The sequence below is a fragment of the Macrotis lagotis genome, chromosome 2 (assembly GCF_037893015.1).
Source record: "Macrotis lagotis isolate mMagLag1 chromosome 2, bilby.v1.9.chrom.fasta, whole genome shotgun sequence".
Classification (NCBI taxonomy): domain Eukaryota; kingdom Metazoa; phylum Chordata; class Mammalia; order Peramelemorphia; family Peramelidae; genus Macrotis; species Macrotis lagotis.
This window is the reverse complement of record NC_133659.1, coordinates 298,301,864-298,309,573: the sequence shown is the minus strand read 5'-3', so window position 1 is coordinate 298,309,573 and position 7,710 is coordinate 298,301,864.

The following is a 7,710-nucleotide window of genomic DNA, read 5'->3' as shown; positions in this document are numbered from 1 at the left end:
TGGGGGGTGGGGTGTGGAGAGCCAAGATGGTGGCAGGAGAAGAGCATCCCTTAGGTATTCTCTTCAAAATATTTCAAAAACTTTAAAATTATGACTCTAAATTATTGAGAGACAATAGTGGGAAAACTCTGCTCCACAGGGTTGGAGGGGCAGTACTGCTCAGAAGTGAAGGAACTTCAGCCTCCAGGGAACAGCTCCAGGGCACCTGGGAGTGCTGGTTCCCTGTAGCAGAAGCATTTTCCTGACCTGTAACCCCTAGGGAGCACCGAAAACAACTTGGAAGATCAATGGGGAGACCTCTGCCAGAGCAAGTGTGAAGCCCAGGCCCTCAGTGTGGCTGTGGCAGCTCAGATCCCAGGAAATGGAAGCAGGCCCATGGAACCATCCAACAGGAATCTCCAAGCAGCTGAGCTCTCAGCCCTCAGTCCACAGAAGGTAAGGGAGTAGAAGGAGACTGCCAATGTCTGTTCTGTCTAACAGGAACAGGACTCTGGGGCTTTGACCACATTCAAACCCTGGACACAGTCTATGCTCCCATCTTAGAGCAGGGACCCCCCCACACACACAGGTCCATGGCAGAGGGGTGAGCTTTTAGCCATTCACAGACCAGGAGAGCAGTCAGAGCCTCACACACACTGAGGTCCTTGCAGAGGTATCCCAATAATACTCAAAAGTTCGGGAAGCACCCCCAAACTAGATACAGGCTGGGGAAATGAGTAAACAGAAAAAAAAAAGAATCTGACCACAGGCCATTACTTTGGTCCCATAGAGGACCAAAATATTCAATCTGAAGATGAGAAAGTCCAAATTTCTGCATCTAAAGACTACAAGAAATATAGAACTTGGGCTCAGACTGTGACAGAGCTCAAAGAAAATTGGAAAAGCAAGTAAGGGAGGTAGAAGAAAAATTGGGAAAAGAAATGAGAGAGATGAAGGAAAAAAACATGAAAACAAAGTCAGCAGCTTAGTCAAGGAGATCCAAAAAATGCTGAAGAAAATAACATATTTAAAACTAGTTTAGGTCAAATGGATAAAACAGTTCAAAAAATTATTGAGGAGAAGAATGCTTTAAGAAAGAAGAATTGGCCAATCTGGAAAGGGAGATAAGAAAGCTCTCTGAGGAAAACAAATCCTTCAGATGTAGAATGGAACTAAAGGAAGCTGATGACTTTGCAAAAAATCAAGATACAATAATTCAGCACCAAAAGAAGGAAAAACTAAAAGAAAATTTGAAACATTTCATTGAAAAAACAACTGATCTGGAAAACAGATCCAGAAAAGATAATTTAAAATTTATTGGGTTACCTGAAAGTCATGATGAGAAAAAGAGCCTTGACCTCATTTGTAAAGAATTTCTACAGGAAAATTGTCCAGATATCCTAGAAGCAGATTATAAAATAGAAATTGAGAGAATCTACCAATCTCCCCCAGAAAGAAATCCAAAAAAACAACCCCCCAGGAATATTATAGCCAAGTTCCAGAACTCCCAAGTCAAAGAGAAAATATCACAAGCAGCCAGAAGGACACAATTGAAATATCATGGAATCACAGTCAGGATCACACAGGACTTAGTAACAACTACATTAAGGGCTTGTAGGGCTTGGAATATAATATTCTGGAAGGCAAAAGAGTTTGGAATGCAACCGAGAATCAACTACCAGCAAAACTGAACATCCTCTTCCAAGGGAAAAGATGGACTTTCAATGAACCAGGGGAATTTCAAATGCTCCTGTTGAAATGACTAGAGTTGAACAGAAAGTGTGACCTTCAAGTAAGGACTCAGGTGAAGCATAGAGAGGTTGGATGAGAAGGGTAAATTATGAAGGACTTAATGATGATGAACTGTGTGTATTCCTTCATGGAAAGATGATACTGATAATACTCATATGAACCTTATCATTTAATAGAGCAGATGGAAGGAGCTTTTATAGATGAGACTCAGGAGAGAGCTGAATTTGAAGATATAATATATTATAAAAATAGAGTCATTTGGTGAAAGGGAAATGTACTGGGAGTAAGAGAAATGAGAGGTAGAATAGGCTAAAATATTTCATGTAGCTTTTGCAATGGTATGGAAAGGGGGAAAGGTGAGGGGGAATCAAGGAACCTTCACTCTCATCAGAAATGGCTCAGAGAGGTAACAGCATATACACTCAATATGGTACAGACATTTAGAAGAAAAAGGAGAGACAGGGAACAGGAGCACAGCGGGGAGGGAAGGGGGGATGTGGATGATAGAGGAGAGTCAGATATAGCACATTTTCTTTTTTACTTTTTGCAAGGTCCTGGGATTGGATGGTCTGTCCAGGCCATCGGTCTGAGTGGTTGCTGGGTCTCTGGGGTAGCATGTAGGCTTAGGGTCTCCTGGCCCCAGGTCTGGTGCTCTGTTCATCACACCACTCGGCTGCTCCACAGCACATCTTTGAAAAGGGACAGAATGAAAGGGAGAGAAAATATAATAGATGGTAATGGGAAGGAATGGATGGAGGGAATTACAATCAGCCACAGAAACTGTGGAAAAATATGAAAGTAACTTCTATGATGGACTTATAATATAGAATAGGATGACCAGAGACAGATCTGATGGTATCAGAACACAGATTTAAACACATTTTTTCCTCTTTCTTTTACTTTATTTCTCATGAGGTTTTATATTTTTGTTGGGGAGGGGATATTATGTTTACTCTTGAACAGGAATATTTTGGTAATGTGTAAATAAATTAAAGAAAAAATAAAAAATATTAATAGATTACTGATAACCTTGGAGGGAGGTAGCACCTTAGCAACATTGGGGTCACATTTGACTTATTGTACCCCACCCCTTTCCCACATATCCAAATCCACTGCTCAAAGTCATCCTATCATCACCATACCTCTCTTAACCTTCCCCTTCTCTGCACTCACACAGCCACCATTTCAGTTGGGACCCTTATCACCACTCATAATTGGACTTCTTGCTTCCAGACTTCCCATTTCAATCCATCTACACCCTTCAGCAGTCAAAATGATTTTTCTCAAGCATAGTTCTCACCATGTTGTCCTTCTACTCAATTACTTCTCCAGTACCTTTGGGATTAGATATGAAGTTCTCTCATTGACCTTTCAAATTCTTCCTAATCCGTATCCTTCCTACCTTTCCAGTATATTTACACTTTAATTCCTTTCCATACAACCTACAGTTCAGCTATATGACCCACTTGCTTCTTCAGTACATTACTCTTGAGGTGGCTAGGTGGTGCAGTGGATAGAGCACTGGTCCAGTGGATAGAGCACCGGCCCTGGAGTCAGGAGCACCTGAGTTCAAATCTGGTCTCAGACACTTAATGATTACCTAGCTGTGTGGCCTTGGGCAAACCACTTAACCCCATTGCCTTGTAAAAACTAAAAATTAAAAAAACAAAAAACAAAAAACATTACTCTCCATTATCAGGCTCTTTCATGCTTATGATTGTCTCCTGAAGTGCTATCCCTCCCCTACCTCTGCCTTTTAGTTTTTTCTGACTTTCTTCAAGATTCTGATTGGATCCCATCTTTTTTAGAAGACCTTTCCTGATCCCCACAGCTTCCAGGGTCTTCTCTTCTGAGATTACCTTCTATCTAGTCTGTATGTTAACATTAAAATCTGACCTCAGACACTTATTAGCTATGTGATACTGTGAAAGTCATTTAACTCTCACTTCCTCAGTTTCCTTTTTTTTTGTAAAATGAGCTAGAGAGGGAAATGGTAAATCCTCCAAGTAGGATCATGAAGAGTAACACATGACTGAAAAACAATGAACAATGATAAGTAAGTACTGGCTAACCTAAAGTCAGATAATCATCCTTAATTTTTTGTTTTCGCCACATCCTTAATTTATAGATGAGGTCTTTGAAATTCAGAGAGGTTAGATGATCTGATGAAGGTCACACAAACCAGGTTTCTAACACTTCAGTCAGTATTCTTTTCACCATGTTATTCTGCATCTTCTATTTAGAGAAAACCTAGGGGAAATTAAAAAAAAAAGAATAATTTGGGCAGATGGAAATCAAAGTCTTTTGTTGCTCACTTTCAAAGGAGAAGAATGTAAACACAAACGAAGACAAGAACTATATTGAAAATTAAGGAGTTAGCAGCAGTCTCAAAAGAGTCATTCTTAGAATCAAGTAAAAGGAGATATCCATTTCTGGCTTGCATCACTTAGTAGAACCAGAGTATTGCTGTAAATTAAATGAATTCTGGGAAAGCATGAGTAAAATGACATTTCACATCTAGTCTCTCTCCACTTTAGCATTTCTTGTTAGGCAATGAAGCATGAAAGAAAAATGGGGTTCTACAAATAAAACTACTTTCTCTAAATATAGTTCACTTTTGTCATACTAAGGTTTTTAAATGGACCTTTGAAGTGGAAAAAAATGCTGCTTCTTTCTTTCTTTCAGATTCCTTGAGGCTGAAACTCTAAATCATTAACTTCTTTTCCTAATCCCACACAAAAGTAAGTATGACATACAAATAACCTGTAACTTCTTTAAACACCTATTGTCCCATAGGGCTCAAAAAAATGCTTCTCCCCAGTGTTATTATTGTTATTTTGTTTTAGCCTTGTGCTTTGGAATCTGCATTTAGATTTCAGTTTCTTCCAACATATGTTTGGATATAAGAGCACAGAATCACATAAACCAGAAGAATATTTTACATAAGTGATTCTTGAACCCATCATAGAGTTTTGGCCTCTCCATCTGCTGCAAACACAATCCATATTCATCACATGGTCATCATGCCTAAAATTGATGTAGAAGGAAGAGACATTTTTTAGAATCTTAAGTTGTGTTGCAAAAAAGTTGGGTTTTTTTGGTGGGTTTGTGTTTTTTTGTTTGTTTGATTTTTTGTTTATTTGGTTTTATATTTGGGATAATTTTGCAATCCATCCTTGAATAAAAACATGATCTCTTTTTGGAAAATTTACCCAGAAACTGACCCAACTCTGCCACCAAGTTGAACACAAAGGTCAATTTTTCCAGTCTTATATGATTTCATAAAAAATAATCAAGTTCACTCTAACATAATGATTCCTTTTTGTATTCATTTAATCAATAAATAATATTTTTAATTGAGTAGCATGTTGGAAAGGGGGCCAGTTTTGTAATCAGGAAGACCTGTCTTCAAATACTGTCTCTGATTAGCAGACAAGTCACTGTCAAGGTCTCAAATAGAAACAATCAGACCAATATATTTGCTCTCACCTGCACTTTCAGATGCATTTGGTCTGAGGCTGCAAAACCAATAGACTTGGAGATTAAAACAGGGTGTCAGCTAACTTTTCTCCTAATTTGTCTGACCTTCAGTTTAACTGTGAAAGTGAATTTATTGGTGTCTTCTGATTCTGAATGCTAAGGAAATCATTTGAGCTACACTGCTGAAGAATCCCTTCATTTTACTGTATCTTCTCTAGAACACAGCTGTCTGTTAGATTTGTTTGCTGACAGATTTCCTGCAACTGTATCAAGAAAACATAATGATGATTCTGGATATGATGCAGGTGAAAGGAGTTCTTGTGTGTCATATCCTGAACATCCACATTTCTTGGCAGCCTCGTTGTCCAGTAGATGGAAAAATTTTCAGAACAGCTGAAATCTGTTTCTTATCATCATATTTTCCAGAGAATGGAACAAGTAGTCTTGTCATCTATTGGCTCTATCGATGCCTTGCTTCCATGATATTTCTCTTGGGATATAGAGTTTGAAAGACAATCCCATTTTGTTCTGATTTGGTCCTTTAACACAGCAACTGCCCTTTAAATGTGTATGATTGGTAAAAAAGTAAACTATATTAGATATTAATCTTAGATATGACAATTAAATTTTAAACAATAAAACATAACTATTTTGGGGGGTTTAAGTTTTGGTCCTGCCATTTACTGGCTTTGTTATTCTAGGCAAGTTATAGCATTTCTATGTTCCTCAGTTTTCTCATCTATAAAATAGGCTTAAATAATAAGCTACCTACTCCCAGTGTTGAGATTCAAGTGAGACTATATAAGTGTGTATGTGTGTATGTGTATATATATATATATATGTATATATGTATACATATATATATATAATATTTGTCATTCATTCTTTAAGAAGAGCATGACATCAGGGAAGTGATGCCATGACAAGCACATGAATTGGATTTGAGTGTGTGTGTGTGGGGGGGGGTGCTGTGCTAAATCATAAGCCTCACTTTCTCCTCTAGAACCATCTAAGATCCAGTGGCCAGATATGAATAAGGATGACTGGAGATGGCCCTGGATGGGAGGCAATCATAGTTAAGTGACTTACCCAAGGTCACACAGCTAGTAAGTATCTGAGGCTGAATTCAAAGATCCTAAGGCTCTATCCACTACATCATCTGGCTGCCCCAACTTATACATCTATATTTTTATTTATATAGTTCTATAAAGCTATAGATATTTTTATCTGTATATATAGTTTTATATCTATATTTATCTATATAGTTTTATATCTCTCTATATATAAAATCTCAGACACTTATTAGCAAGCCACTTATTCCTCTTTGTTTAGTTTCCTCATCTATTAAAATGTTCAGGGAACAGCATGGCAAACCACTCCAATATATCTACCAAGAAAATCCCAAATAGGGTTATAAAGAAGTGCATACAACTGAATAACAACCAAAAATAGAGAGGGTGGGGAGATATAGACACAGAGAGAGAGAGAGAGAGAGAGAGAGAGAGAGAGACTGACTCTTTTTATATGGGTATATAAGTAGATATAGCTAAAATATAATTAAAACACACATATAAATATATAATATATCTTAGAGGGTATGTATATTAAAGGATATATATTATATTATATTATTATATTATATTATATTATATTATATATTAGAGGATGTATATTGATATATATTGAATATATATTGATATATTGAACTATCTTGAAGGATAGTTCTGATGGTCAAATGATACAATGAATATATAGTACTTTATGAGCATGAAATGGCATATGAAGATCAACTAGTATAGTGAGAACATATTAACAACAGTTCTAGCTTTGGAGTTGCAGTTTTTGTTTTGTTTTGTTTTGGATGTTTTTCTATTTATTGGCCCTTCACCTAGTTATGGAAAATCAGGCAATGTGACCCATTAGATTTCTGGCAAACCTCCAAGATGTTCTGTTATGACTGGAGAAGGATGGCATTCTTCCTTCCAGTAGAACATATTTTCCTTGAGGGCAGAGACTGTTTTTAATTCCTTTCAACTCTAGATTTCTGATCATATTGAATCATCTTGTCTTTCTATATCCAGTGCCCAGCACTTTATCTTGAACACAGTAAGCACTTAATAAATGTTGAATTGGTCTGATTTTTTTTTTGCACAATACTTTTGAACCTGTACAAATGTCCCAGCTCATCATGACAAATTCTGTAAAATTTATGATACTTCAACTGATGTAACTCATTATTTCTTGGAGGCAGCAAGGTAGGACAGTAGATACTGGACTGAGAGTGGAATCAGGAAGATTTACTCCTATGTCGGACATTTACTAGTTTGGCAAGTCACAGCTTCTGTCTGCCTCAAATTCTACAATTGGAGTATGACCATCATAATGGCAGTCACCTCCCCAGGTTGTTGTAAGGATCAAATGACATAATATTTGTAAATCTATTAGCATAATGTCAAGCTCATAGAAGTTACCAAAAATGCATTCCTTTTGTTTTTTAAT